Below are 15,623 nucleotides of genomic sequence, written 5' to 3' on the forward strand. Positions count from 1 at the left end.
ACTCAGCTTGAGCCAGATCATACTTAAGATACATTCCACTCTCCAGCTTTCCAGTTTCCAGCTGGTGCCGTCATGCTATCACTGTCGCGGCCGCCGTCGCCATCACTGACATCGCTGCCGTCACAGTCATTACTGCTTTCACTGCAGTTACCTCAGGGGTAATTTTTTTTAATGAACATTGTTAGGTACACTGATATTTAATATGCAACATTTGAATATTTCCAGCAGGTGTTAGTCTTATGTATTTTTCCCATGATGCGACCTGTAACAGTCGGCTAAAACACAGGAGCAGGAGGAGTGTAAGGAAACTTGTCCAGATATTTGTCAGCACCTGGGAATCGAGTCTGGGACCTTGTGATTGTGAGCGGAATGCTTTAACAAGTCAGCTACTCGGCCCCCAGTGAGCGAGTGATAAATGTAGTAAAAGGGGAGGGGGCGACGTTCCCTTTGCACCCCTCCTCGTCTCCACCCCTTCCCCCTAGACATCACCTCTCCCTCCCCTGTACCTCCCCTCCCAAACCTCCCTGACAAGCCCAGTAGTCCCCTAGGGGCCACAGTGTTGCCACCTAGGGGGCCCTCACTCAGGGCCAGGATGATAAAGAGGTCTTATCACCCCACCACCAACTGTGCTATTTTTTATTGCTCTTGCTATCATTGTTGTCCCTGGCGCTCTACATTGTTATGATATACAACAGAAAACATGTCTGCTGCTCCTGTCTTTTTATCCTTTATTTTTTTGCTGCAGTCCATCTTTTATTCCTCCTGCTCCTCTTTAGGTAATTTGCAATTCAGCAGCATCACAGGAGGCCGGGCTGCGCCTCCTTTGCGTAGGGGGCGTAATAACCACACCCGGGTAATGAAAACAAAATCTTGGCCTTGAGTAAACACAAGACGGGGGTGAAGGGCGTGGCGTTGTTGACCCATCCTTAGGTTATAACGTATGGCTCCATGGGTTGATGCTAGCACACCCACGACGCCTCACTCTCTGCTCACGCTGCCACCCATGTTCACAACAACACCCACGACACCTCTCCGGGTTCACGCCATCCCTTTCCCCACACACACACACAAAGAGACAGATATAAGGAGAGGTACGACCCACGAGGCAGGAAACTTTTAAAACTTGTTTTAAGCGGTTAATGCCAATAGCTGAGATGACCCCGCAGCACTATTACTGACTACTGGATGAGAGTACGGCTAGGTGGGTACATTCATGGGATTTGAAAACTTATCCTCGTGAGTACTGAGGGCTGGCGCAGAACTACTATGTAAACTCAAAACAAATGTCATCAGCAAGTCGTTAGATGGGTCAAATACTGGATAACTGGAAAGTGACCCATGTAGTTAGAATGTTTAAGAAAGGGGAGAGGGGGGGGTAGGCTGTGCTGAGCTACAGGCTGGTAACACTGACATTGTATACTGACTGCCTAAAGTACTGGAGAGGAGAAACTTAAGTTAAAATCAACATGGATTCAGAATGGGAAATTTTCTCTTGACAGCCTGCTGGAGTTCTCTGACAAAATTTGTGAGATAAAACAAGAAAGAGAGAGAGAGAGGGATGGGTGGAGTGTCTTTGGATTAAAGGAGAGTATTTGACACTTTCCCCATCAGATTGATTCGCAAGGTAGAATAGCCAGCAGAATTTAAATGGGAGATCTTCCAGTAGAACAGTTTTCATGAAGGACAGTGGCATTATGAATGGGCCAAGGTATTAGTGGGGTCCCTCAAAAGATTGGTACCAGGGCCACTACAGTTCTTGATGTATGCAGATGGCCAGCAACAGGTAATTTAATCCTGTGTGTGTATTTGAAGACCATGTGAAACTGTTGAGAAGAGTACAAACCGGGAGACTTCAAACAGGTTGCAGGGGTGGTCGGACAAGTGCTTGCTGGAGTTAAGTCTGAATAAATGCATGATCATGCAATTTGAAGGAGAGGGGTGACGAGAGTCTGGAATACGGACGAGGAGGAAAGGAATTACTAACAAAGATGAAATAAAAGGATGGCGTGAACATCTCTCTGAACATGTCACTGTTGAAGAACATCAACCCACATGACTTCCGCAGAATAGTCTAACGAATCCTTCACAACTCTGTGAACAACGTATATTAGGGCCAATTTAGAATACGCAGTACTAACGTGGAGCCTTCACCTGATCAAGAAAAGCAGGGGTGCCATGAGTACACTGAGAGAGAATTCAGTAAATGTAAGGGGCCCAAGACTATTAAAGAGCCTCCCATCATACGTAAAGGGGGATGCCAATAGACCCTTAGCTATCTTCGAGAAGGAACTGGTTATATTCGTCAAGTCAGTTCCTAGCCTGTCGGGCTGTAGTTCCTACGTTGGACTGCGTACGGCCAGCAATAACAGCCTGGTTAACTAAGCCCTGATCCGCCGGGAGGCCTGGTCATAGACCGGGTCCTGCTGGCGGTGACCATAGGAAGATTCTCCAGGTAGTGTACAGTTGACAGTGTTACTGCGACTTCTGCAATGTCAGTAGAACATTCAAAACAAGAGATATCGAGCTTATTATTATATACTCAAGGCAACCTGTAATATCTAAGACTGGAATATTACTTGCGTACTAATAGCCCTTTCCAAAGCAGGTGACACTGTACATCTGAAGACTGTACAGAAAATTTTTATTGCCTGTATAAATTCAGTCCACTGAATTACTGAGAATTCCGAATCGAGAAAAAAGACACGTACAGCAAAACGAGACCTTTATTAGTAAGCCAGTGGAAGGCCTCGGTCAGATGACCAAAAGCACCAGTGGAGGGTCATAATATGACTAAGACCCGCTTCAGGAAATAATTATCCAGATTCCTGAATCTTACCCAACTTAACGTATATAATAAAGCCTCATTCACCTGAAATGTCATACTAATAAAGAGTCGGCTACGCCCCTCTGCAACTACTTGTCTGAAGTCCCTCGATCTTTGCTCTGAAAGATGCACCACATGTATCTGGAAAGTTCAGGAGTGACTGGTTACAAGTCTACTCACCAAAATTACAACCTACAAGGTCAGTGGCTATGTAGACAAAGGTGTGGTGGAACAGGTACACTAAGAAACGGTTCTTGATCAGCTGGTCTTTGGTGCTCACTTTGGACATCGTGATGCTAGCACAAATAGCGTGGCTAATCAGACCAGCAACCAGGCCGTCTAACTCAGAACCGAGCCATGGGGAGCGCAGTGACCCCCAAAATCATCAACAGATAAAGTGGGACACCATAATCGAAAAGACGATGAAGGAGAACAAAATAAATTTCACAATTATGAACGGGCCCTGGAGGCCATTTAGTAGTAAAGAGGCAGAGCTAAGAACAATGACTCGACCCCTGTGAACACAACTAGGTTCGTACACTGTTCTCTCCACATGTTTTACCCTGAGCTGTCTCATCATTAATTACAATTTTTCTGTGGATATTTATGTAAATTTTATGTACTTTACATTATTCATGACTGAAGAGTGAATAATAATGAGTATGATGAGTGGAGTGTGCTTTACAGGATAATAAAGCGCTGCATTATACACCGCTGACCATCCTCAGTTTCTATATAACAAAAATTATGTGGCTGCCGCCTACGCTGATGCTCTTGTCTAGGATCTTCACTATATTCAAGCTTGACGTGGAAAATTTTCCTCCCACCACTTTATATATATATATATATATATATATATATATATATATATATATATATATATATATATATGCAATAAGATCACAGTAAACAGGTGATTTCAAAATATGCAAAACAACCACTCTGAAAGAATAGAGAAATTCCAAGCGCTTTCGTGACTACTCACATTATCAAGGAACTATGAAAGTGAAGCATCCAAGGAAGCTATATAAGGGGTCGGCCAGCACCTCACTATCAGATCCCACAACGGTTAAACACGTGACGCGCGGCGAGCCAACTTGGACAGGTCCTTTGCAAAACTCACCCCCAAGCTATTTATTTGTCCAGTGTATTATTAAATTCTACCCAAATTCTATTAATTATAAATGGATCTAATTTATATAAACCAAAGGAAATATTCATATTATTGTCAAAACTGCTTTTTATGAAACAAGATTCAATTATATTCCTGTCGACCATGGACTTGCTTGATACTACTTTCTCAACTTTTTGAAAATCAATTGGATGGTTAAAATCTCTTACATGAATAAATAGAGCATTGGAATCTTGTCCAGTTCTAATGCTATATTTATGTTGTTTTAATCTTAGTTCGAGATTTTTACCAGTTTGACCGTAATAAACTTTATCGCAAATTTTACAAGGAATCTTATAGACACATCCATCAGCATTTTGGGGGGAATTCTTAATCAAAAGTTTTTTTACTGTATCAAGATTTTTGAATACAACTTTAATATTAAAAGTCTTAAGAAGAGAAGGCATATCAACCAAGTTTTCATGGTAAGGGAGAACCAACATATTTTTAGTTGAATAAGGCTGGTTGCCCTTTTTTGGATTATAAAAAGTGTTCCTAGCAACTTTAAAAGATTTATCAATTACATTTCTTGGGTATTTTAAATCATTACCTATTTCATAAATTTTGGATATTTCCTCATCTATGAACTCAGGACTACAAATTCGTAAAGCTCTCAAAAACATTGATGAGAAAACGGACAGTTTGACTCTATCTTGATGCGAGGAATAATAGTGGACATAGGAACAGTTATTTGTAGGTTTTCTGTAAATTTTAAATTTGAATTCATTATTACCCTTAATAATTAAAACATCTAGAAAAGGCAATGAGTTATTTTCTTCAAACTCAACAGTAAAGTTTATAGAATGGGCTAAGCTATTTAATTTTCCAAGAAAATGGTGTATATCTACATTTTTGGGCATAAGACACAAAATATCATCAACATATCTGAACCATTTAGCTCTATTAGGGAGGATTGTGTTAAGCAACCTTGTTTCAAAAAATTCCATGTATAGGTTACTAAGAACAGGTGAAAGAGGATTTCCCATTGCCATACCAAACTTCTGAGTGTAAAACTTATCATTAAATACAAATTTTGCATCAACAATGCAAAGTTTAATAAGTTTAATGATAGTAGGAACCATTGCCAGTTCCGACTATCATTAAACTTATTAAACTTTGCATTGTTGATGCAAAATTTGTATTTAATGATAAGTTTTACACTCAGAAGTTTGGTATGGCAATGGGAAATCCTCTTTCACCTGTTCTTAGTAACCTATACATGGAATTTTTTGAAACAAGGTTGCTTAACACAATCCTCCCTAATAGAGCTAAATGGTTCAGATATGTTGATGATATTTTGTGTCTTATGCCCAAAAATGTAGATATACACCATTTTCTTGGAAAATTAAATAGCTTAGCCCATTCTATAAACTTTACTGTTGAGTTTGAAGAAAATAACTCATTGCCTTTTCTAGATGTTTTAATTATTAAGGGTAATAATGAATTCAAATTTAAAATTTACAGAAAACCTACAAATAACTGTTCCTATGTCCACTATTATTCCTCGCATCAAGATAGAGTCAAACTGTCTGTTTTCTCATCAATGTTTTTGAGAGCTTTACGAATTTGTAGTCCTGAGTTCATAGATGAGGAAATATCCAAAATTTATGAAATAGGTAATGATTTAAAATACCCAAGAAATGTAATTGATAAATCTTTTAAAGTTGCTAGGAACACTTTTTATAATCCAAAAAAGGGCAACCAGCCTTATTCAACTAAAAATATGTTGGTTCTCCCTTACCATGAAAACTTGGTTGATATGCCTTCTCTTCTTAAGACTTTTAATATTAAAGTTGTATTCAAAAATCTTGATACAGTAAAAAAACTTTTGATTAAGAATTCCCCCCAAAATACTGATGGATGTGTCTATAAGATTCCTTGTAAAATTTGCGATAAAGTTTATTACGGTCAAACTGGTAAAAATCTCGAACTAAGATTAAAACAACATAAATATAGCATTAGAACTGGACAAGATTCCAATGCTCTATTTATTCATGTAAGAGATTTTAACCATCCAATTGATTTTCAAAAAGTTGAGAAAGTAGTATCAAGCAAGTCCATGGTCGACAGGAATATAATTGAATCTTGTTTCATAAAAAGCAGTTTTGACAATAATATGAATATTTCCTTTGGTTTATATAAATTAGATCCATTTATAATTAATAGAATTTGGGTAGAATTTAATAATACACTGGACAAATAAATAGCTTGGGGGTGAGTTTTGCAAAGGACCTGTCCAAGTTGGCTCGCCGCGCGTCACGTGTTTAACCGTTGTGGGATCTGATAGTGAGGTGCTGGCCGACCCCTTATATAGCTTCCTTGGATGCTTCACTTTCATAGTTCCTTGATAATGTGAGTAGTCACGAAAGCGCTTGGAATTTCTCTATTCTTTCAGAGTGGTTGTTTTGCATATATATATATATATATATATATATATATATATATATATACACACGCGCGTGCGCGCGCACACTGTTATCTGCCGTCTCTTCTCTCCTTTTTCCTATTACGTTGCTCTTACCAGGATTGAATTCAAGTAGCCACTTGCTTGACCACGTCTGCAGCTTGTTCATGTCATCTTGAAGCCTCTTCCTGTCCTCTTCGTTTGTTACCTCTCTCATTAGTTTCACATCCTCAGCAAACAATGATACGTAGGATTCAATTTCCTCTGATATGTTGGCCATTTATGTACATCACAAATGGTTGGGGTACAAGTACTGATCTTTCCAGGACGCCACTCGTTACCTTTGCTCACTATTTCTTTTGTTACCATTAGAATTGCTGTTGTGTGCGTGAGACTTTTGGTTGTGGTGGCAGGATCGAGAGACTTCCTGGCTCTGCCTCTCTCTTGGTCTCAGAGTCTAAATTTTTTAATTCAATGAACCCTGATCCTGGCCTATTTAGAACTGCTTTGGGCTGCCTAGCCCTGCTAGTAGAAGGGTAAGAACATAAGAACATAAGAATGTAGGAACACTGCAGAAGGCCTACTGGCCCATACGAGGCAGGTCCTTATCAAAACGACATCTACCTAAAGCTACTCAAGAAACAACTCCCGCACCCCCCAACACCAATCAAACCCAGCCCCTCCCACTCATATATTTGTCCAGTCTCTTCTTAAAGCTACCCAAGGTCCTAGCCTCTATCACCCCACTGGGAAGACTGTTCCACGCATCTACAACTCTGTTAGGAAACCAGTACTTACCTATGTCCTTTCTAAATCTAAATTTATCCAACTTAAATCCATTATTCCTGGTTCTTACCTGGTTCGACACCCTCAGTACTTTATTAATGTCTCCCTTGTTTATGCCCGTCATCCACTTATACACTTCAATGATATCTCCCCTTATTCTACGCCTCTCCAGAGAGTGGAGATTTAAGGCTTTAAGTCTATCTTCATACGGGAGGTTCCTTACACAGTAAATCATTTTAGTCATTCTTCTCTGTATGTTCTCTAATGAGTCTATGTCCATCCTGTAGTAAGGGGACCAAAACTGAGCAGCATAATCTAAATGAGGCCTCACTAGTGATGTATAGAGCTGTAAAATAACTTTTGGACTTCTGTTACTTATACTTCTTGAGATAAATCCAAGTAATCTGTTGGCCTTGTTGCGCACACTGAGGCACTGCTGTCTTGGCTTTAGATTTCTGCTTACCATGACTCCCAAGTCTTTTTCACATTCTGTATGACCAAGCTCTACTTCACCTAGATTATAGCTTCGAGGGTTATTTTCATTACCAAGGGCAAGTACCTTACACTTATCCACATTAAACTTCATCTGCCATTTCTCAGACCAAGACATTAATTTGTTCAAATCGTCCTGGAGTTCATTGATATCCTCCTCAGAGTGAATTATACGGCCTATCTTTGTATCATCAGCAAACTTACTCATGTCACTAGTAATCCCTTCATCAAGGTCATTAATGTAAATTATGAACAAGAGAGGGCCTAAAACTGATCCTTGTGGAACGCCACTAGTGACTAATCCCCATTCAGATTTCACTCCATTAATGGTAACTCTCTGCTTTCTATTGGTAAGCCATGCCTCAATCCATGCTAGAACTTTACCTCCTATACCATGAGCTGCCACTTTTCTTAAGAGTCTCTTGTGAGGTACTCTGTCGAAGGCTTTACTAAAATCCAAATAAACAATATCATATTCCTTATCACTGTCAACTGCCTCAAATGTTCTATTGAAGAACGTCAGTAAGTTTGTCAGGCAGAATCAGTAAGTTTGTTAGTCACGTAACGTGCACTAACGGTCAGAGGGGCTCGGTATGGGTTACCTGGAGGTTACCTGGAGGTTATTCCTGGGATCAAAGCCCCCGCGGCCCGGTCCATGACCAGGCCTCCCGATGGATCAGGGCCTGATCAACTAGGCTGTTACTGCTGGCCGCACGCAGTCCAACGTACGAGCCACAGCCCGGCTGATCCGGCACTGACTTTAGGTATCTGTCCAGCCCTCTCTTGAAGGCAGCCAGGGGTTTATTGGCAATTCCCCTAATGCTTGATGGGAGGCTGTTAAACAGTTTTGGGCCCCGGACACTTATGGTGTTTTCCCTTAGTGTACCAATGGCGCCCCTACTTTTTATTGGGGGCATTTTGCATCGCCTGCCCAGTCTTTTACTTTCGTAGGGAGTGATTTCTGTGTGCAGATTTGGGACCATTCCTTCCAAGATTTTCCAAGTGTAGATTATGATATATCTCTCCCTCCTGCGTTCCAACGAGTACAAGTCAAGTGCTTCCAAGCGTTCCCAGTAGTTTAGGTGCTTGACAGAACTTATACGTGCAGTAAAGGATCTCTGTACACTCTCTAGATCTGCGATTTCACCTGCTTTGAATGGAGATGTTAATGTACAGCAGTATTCCAGCCTAGAGAGAACAAGTGATTTGAAAAGGATCATCATGGGCTTGGCATCTCTCGTTTTGAAAGTTCTCATTATCCATCCTATCATTTTCTTTGCACGTGCGATCGTGGCACTGTTGTGATCCTTGAAAGTGAGATCCTCAGACATTACTACTCCCAGGTCCCTTACATTAGTTTTCCGCTCTATTGTATGGCCGGAGTCTGTAGTATACTCTGTTCTAGTTATTATCTCCTCCAGTTTTCCATAACGGAGTAGTTGGAATTTGTCCTCATTGAACATCATATTGTTTACCGTTGCCCACTGGAAAACTTTGTTTATATCTTCTTGGAGGTTAACCGCATCCTCAGCAGATGACAGCCTCATGCAGATCCTAGTATCATCCGCAAAGGATGATACGGTGCTGTGGTGTATATCTCTGTTTATGTCTGATATGAGGATAAGGAATAAGATGGGGGCGAGTACTGTGCCTTGTGGAACAGAGCTCTTCACTATGGCAGCCTACGATTTAACTCTGTTGACCACTACTGGGTGAGCACATATTACTGACATAGCTACTCTTAAAACTGTGTATATATGGGATCTGCTTCCATCACTTCCTCAGCCAAACTGTTCCACTTCCTAGCTTAAAACTGCTTCCTGGTGTTGCTGTGGCTGACTTAACTCTTTAACTACCATCTGTTTCTCTGTTATTCCTTTATTTGCCTGTATCGTCTTCCATGTACTTATCTAGTTTAATATGGCGTGGTTGAATCGTAGCTCCTGTTCCCTTGCACTTGCAGAAGAAAGTGACTATTTTTTAAGAAACTGAATATCATTATTTTGATGAGTTTCTGCGAGATGGAAATATATAAATTTAAATTTAAATTTAAGCAATTTTTAAGTACCTTTACCAAGTTTGCACAGTTAAGCGGATTTAAATAGGAACGCAGTCTTAACTTCCTGTGATGAGAGTTTAATATGAATTTATAGAAACAGATAAAAACACTAATGAGATATTTTAGACATTGAAATGCATAGTGTATGTTCTCGCACATGAAGAAAATAAACAATTCCCAGTTGCTGTACTTACTGCATGTGTGTGTGTGTACTCACTTATTTGTGGTTGCAGGGGTCGAGTCTTAGCTCCTGGCCTGTGTGTGTGTGTGTGTGTGTGTATATATATATATATATATATATATATATATATATATATATATATATATATATATTTGTGGATGTGTAAATTTCTTTGCTCGTCAGCGTATACAACCATTAATAACATTAATTATCCTCTCTTTCGTCTATTGTTTCACCCACCTCTTCCCGTCCTTTTTCCATCCCCTGATTCCCTGATCCTCTCCTCCCCTCCCTTCTCTCCTCCCCTCCCCTCCCCTCCCCTCCCTTCCCCTCCCTTCCCCTCCCCATTCCACCGTCTCCCCCCCTCCCCTCCCCTCCCTTCCCCTCCCTTCCCCTCCCCATTCCACCGTCTCCCCCCCCCCCAATCCTCTTTCTCTAACCTCTCTTCCTTCCCTACTCTCTTCTCCCTCCCTCCCTACCATTGCCTGCCCTACACTCTCTCTCTACTCTCCCTCCCTCCCTCCCTTTTCCATTCCTTCTCATTAATTCGCCTGGCAGAGGTGCAAGTCACGGCTGAGACACACAAAATCATTTAAAGGTTCCATTCTTCCCCCAATGCCTTAAGTCTGACTTCAGAATTGCATTAGCTGAATCTGGCTTTAATGTTTGCCTACACCAGTGTGCCAGAACTTATGTTAGTGCCTCCTGCAGTACCACCACCTGCAAGTGTTTCTTCAGTGTATTCTTGTGTAGTGTGTAGAAAGAAGGTGGTTATACCTTCACATACTTCTAAGACTGTGTGAACTATAAAATTTTCCTGTGTTAAGTTTCCGTTTGTTTAAAATTGTGAATGTGGCTTTCTTTTTGAGTCCATGAGTCCATGCATTGGCGAGTGAGTTCTTCCCTTTGTGAATTCATCCCTCTGAGTCCCCTTTGCGAGTCTTAACCGCTGCGAGTCCTTCCTTCAGGCTCTGGGAAGAGAATATTCATTATAAGGAGAGTTTAGTAGCAAGAGTAATAGTCTTTGTCATTGTTGCCGTGATGCCTCACAGTCTTCCTTTGGCACATTACCAAACTATCATCACCATTTGTCTGTCATTACATTCACCACCACCACAACCTCCAATACCACCACCTCCTCTACCACCTCAATAACCACCACTACTGCCACCTCTACCACCATTACCAAAATTTCCACTATAATCTTTCTTATCACCAGAACTTTAAAAACCACTAAAACCACCTACAGCTACCACCACCACTAAAACCACCACTAAACCTACCCCGTCTAGCTACTTCCCCAACCAGAACTGTCATCAAACTACCACCATCGCTAAAACCACTACCTCCAACTATTAACACCACCAGAACTACCACCTCCAACCACTACCACCACCAAGACGCGTGAGGAGCTTCCTGCAGCCTGGAACAGGTCATAGACATGACTCAGGTGCCACAAGCAGCTCGAGAGACAGTGTTATTTGGAACATGTTCTGCCCTCTGTTCTCGTTGGCATATGAAAGCCAGTAGGAAATGTTGTGTTTGTGTGTATTGTTAACTATTTGTACTTTCCTATTTGTGGTTGAAGGGGTCGATTCATAGCTCCTCGCCCCGCCTCTTTGCTGGACGCTACTATGTCCACTCTCTCCATAAACTTAATCTTACCTCTTCTTAAAGCTATATATGGATCCTGCTTCCTTTATGTGTGTGTGTGTGTACTCACCTAGTTGTACTCACCTAGTTGAGGTTGCAGGGGTCGAGTCCAAGCTCCTGGCCCCGCCTCTTCACTGGTCTCTACTAGGTCACTCTTCCTGAACCGTGAGCTTTATCATACCTCTGCTTAAAGCTATGTATGGATCCCGCCTCCACTACATCGCTTCCCAAACTATTCCACTTCCTGACTACTATGTGACTGAAGAAATACTTCCTAACATCCCTGTGATTCATCTGTTTTCAGCTTCCAACTGTGCCCCCTTGTTGCTGTGTCCCATCTCTGGAACATTTTGTCTTTGTCCGCCTTGTCAATTCCTCTCAGTATTTTGTATGTCGTTATCATGTGCCCCCTATCTCTCCTGTCCTCCAGTGTCGTCAAGTCGATTTCCCTTAACCTCTCCTCGTAGGACATACCTCTTAGCTCTGGGACTAGTCTTGTTGCAAACTTTTGTACTTTAGTTTCTTTACGTGCTTGGCTAGGTGTGGGTTCCAAACTGGTGCCGCATACTCCAATATGGGCCTAACGTACACGGTGTACAGGGTCCTGAACGATTCCTTATTAAGATGTCGGAATGCTGTTCTGAGATTTGCTAGACGCCCATATGCTGCAGCAGTTATTTGGTTGATGTGCGCTTCAGGAGATGTGCCTGGTGTTATACTCACCCCAAGATCTTTTTCCTTGAGTGAGGTTTGTAGTCTCTGGCCGCCTAGAGTGTACTCCGTCTGCGGTCTTATTTGCCCTTCATCAATCTTCATGACTTTGCACTTGGTGGGATTGAACTCCAGGAGCCAATTGCTGGACCAGGTCTGCAGCCTGTCTAGATCCCTTTGTAGTTCTGCCTGGTCTTCAATCGAATGAATTCTTCTCATCAACTTCACGTCATCTGCAAACAGGGACACTTCGGAGTCTATTCCTTCCGTCATGACGTTCACAAATACCAGAAACAGCACTGGTCCTAGGACTGACCCCTGTGGGACCCTGCTGATCACAGGCGCCCACTCTGACACCTCGCCACGTACCATGACTCGCTGCTGTCTTCCTGACAAGTATTCCCTGATCCATTGTAGTGCCTTCCCTGTTATCCCTTCTTGGTCCTCCAGTTTTTGCACTAATCTCTTGTGTGGAACTGTGTCAAACGCCTTCTTGTAGTCCAAGAAAATGCAATCCACCCAACCCTCTCTCTCTTGTCTTACTGCTGTCACCCAGTCATAGAACTCCAGTAGGTTTGTGACACAGGCTTTCCCATCCCTGAAACCATGTTGGCTGCTGTTGATGAGATCATTCCTTTCTAGGTGCTCCACCACTCTTCTCCTGATAATCTTCTCCATGACTTTGCATACTATACATTTCAGTGACACTGGTCTGTAGTTTAGTGCTTCATGTCTGTCTCCTTTTTTAAAGATTGGGACTACATTTGCTGTCTTCCATGCCTCAGGCAATCTCCCTGTTTCGATAGATGTATTGAATATTGTTGTTAGGGGTACACTTAGCACCTCTGCTCCCTCTCTCAGGACCCATGGAGAGATGTTATCCGGCCCCATTGCCTTTGAGGTATCTAGCTCACTCAGAAGCCTCTTCACTTCTTCCTCGGTTGTGTGTACTGTGTCCAGCACTTGGTGGGGTACCCCACCTCTCCGTCTTTCTGGAGCCCCTTCTGTCTCCTCTGTGAACACTTCGTTGAATCTCTTGTTGAGTTCCTCACATACTTCACGGTCATTTCTTTTTGTCTCTCCTCCTTCCTTCCTTAGCCTGATTACCTGGTCCTTGACTGTTGTTTTCCTCTTGATGTGGCTGTATAACAGCTTCGGGTCAGATTTGGCTTTTGCCGCTATGTTGTTTTCATATTGTCGTTGGGCCTCCCTTCTTATCTGTGCATATTCATTCCTGGCTCTACGACTGCTCTCCTTATTCTCCTGGGTCCTTTACCTTCTACATTTCTTCCATTCCCTAGTATCATGTGGGAGTTCGATACGTGGATTAGGGTAGAAATACTCACGTAGGCTGTTATACGTATAATTACTGTTATGTGGAGAGTGCCCGCAGCCGCTACCTTGCCTCCTTGCTTCCACTCGTAACACTGACTAGGCGGCTGGCCAGTACCCCGTAGTGGGTGTTTTGAAATAGTGTCAGCTCAGCACAATATGAGTTGAATCAACGGACGGTTACGGTAACTGGTTACTAGACTGGTAACTGGTTACTACTACTGAGAGCTCGGCAACGCTAACGTATGTCGTCTCGACATACAACTAATACAAACTAGAGATGGCAGGTACACGGCTTGGGCTGATTCTATACAATGTCAAAGTACACAACATGAAACATTATAGATACATAAGTAAAACATTGGAATGAAAGCTTACGTAACTGAAACTGTAATGCAATACAAGGTATACTATAGTACAACTTAAAACTCAACAAATGAACAACGAACTCAACATTGAGATTACAAGTGATAAAAACAAAAATTTTGATCGATCGATCTGTATTCGTGTGATCTACGGATTCTGAGGAAGGAATATATACAAAGAAAGAGTGTTTAACAGAAAGGCAGATTCGGTGCACGCAAATCTAGACTGTTAACTCTCAGAATGCGGAGAGAACATGAACACAAAAAAAAAAATTCTTGAATACTGATAAGTTGATACTGTAATTATTCATCTATACAGGTTATTTACATTTAACCCCAACTCTGCTAAGGCAAGATTGGCATATGCAGAATGGGTGTCATCTCTGGGAGGATCAAACTCTGTAGCATTGGCTAACTCATGCTGTATTTGAGGCAAATCTGAATTGGAAGTTACAAATGATACTTGAGGATTTCTCAATACCTGTCGTGTACGTAGGGAATAACGACATTCAGGTTGATCGTCTGACTGAGTATCAGAGGAAGAGAGTACAGGATCAGGAGGATTGTCAGAGTCTGTCACATTAGTCTGGGTTGGAACATCATTATCATCACATACTAACTTCATATGATCCAAATGCGATTCCTTATACTGACCAGTACTAATCTCTCTAACCTTATACTTATTTCCAGTGATATGTTCAACTACGCGATAAGGACCAACAAACTTTTGATCAAGCTTTGGCATTGCAGACGTTTTGTTAAAATTAGTCAGCATAACTCTCGAACCTACTTTGATTTTGGATGGCTTTACTCGAGTATTTGCGACTCTTGTAAATTCAGCTGTTGATTTATGAAGTGTTTCACGGATTCTTCTAAAAACACTTTGAGCTAAGCTGGTACGAGTTGCTACGAAATCATCAGCGTTGTAATTTGGTTTCGGATTAGAATATAACAACTCATAAGGCAAACGTTTATCTACACCATACAATGCATAATGTGGAGTGTCACCTATAGAAACATTGTAAGCAGAATTTATAGCACACTGCACATCAGGTATAACTTCATCCCAAGTTTCACTATTGGGATTGATAGTGGCTCTCAAGACATCAAGTACTTTCTTATTGGTTCGTTCCGCTAACCCATTGCTGGCAGGATGATGAGGAACAATGGTGGATTTAGTGATCTTGTACAAGGTACACAAATTTTCAAGAATTTCATTACAGAATTCACCTCCGTTATCTGTTACTAGGGACTTAGGGGTGGTATGCCTGCAGATAATGCGTTCTTTAAACGCTTTAGCTACTGTCTCGGCAGTCTTATCTGCAATAGGAACTAACTCGCAATATCTGGTGAAATGGTCTACCATAACACACAGATGTTTGTTACCTTGGAGAGAACATTGGAAATTAGTTAACAAATCTAGCGCAACTCTTTCCCAAGGTTCGCTAGTAGTTGGATACACTTGGATTGGATTAGGACCATTAGCATTGCCTTTATGTTGCATGCAGACACTACATTTCCTAACATACTCAGAAATATCAGTTGCCATTCGAGGCCAAAAGTATTTCAATCTGGCTTGTTTTACTGAACGATCCATACCAGGGTGTGCAACACCTGGTACATCGTGAACTAGCTGTAAGGCTAC

The sequence above is a fragment of the Cherax quadricarinatus genome, chromosome 36, assembly GCF_038502225.1.
Source record: "Cherax quadricarinatus isolate ZL_2023a chromosome 36, ASM3850222v1, whole genome shotgun sequence".
Taxonomy (NCBI): domain Eukaryota; kingdom Metazoa; phylum Arthropoda; class Malacostraca; order Decapoda; family Parastacidae; genus Cherax; species Cherax quadricarinatus.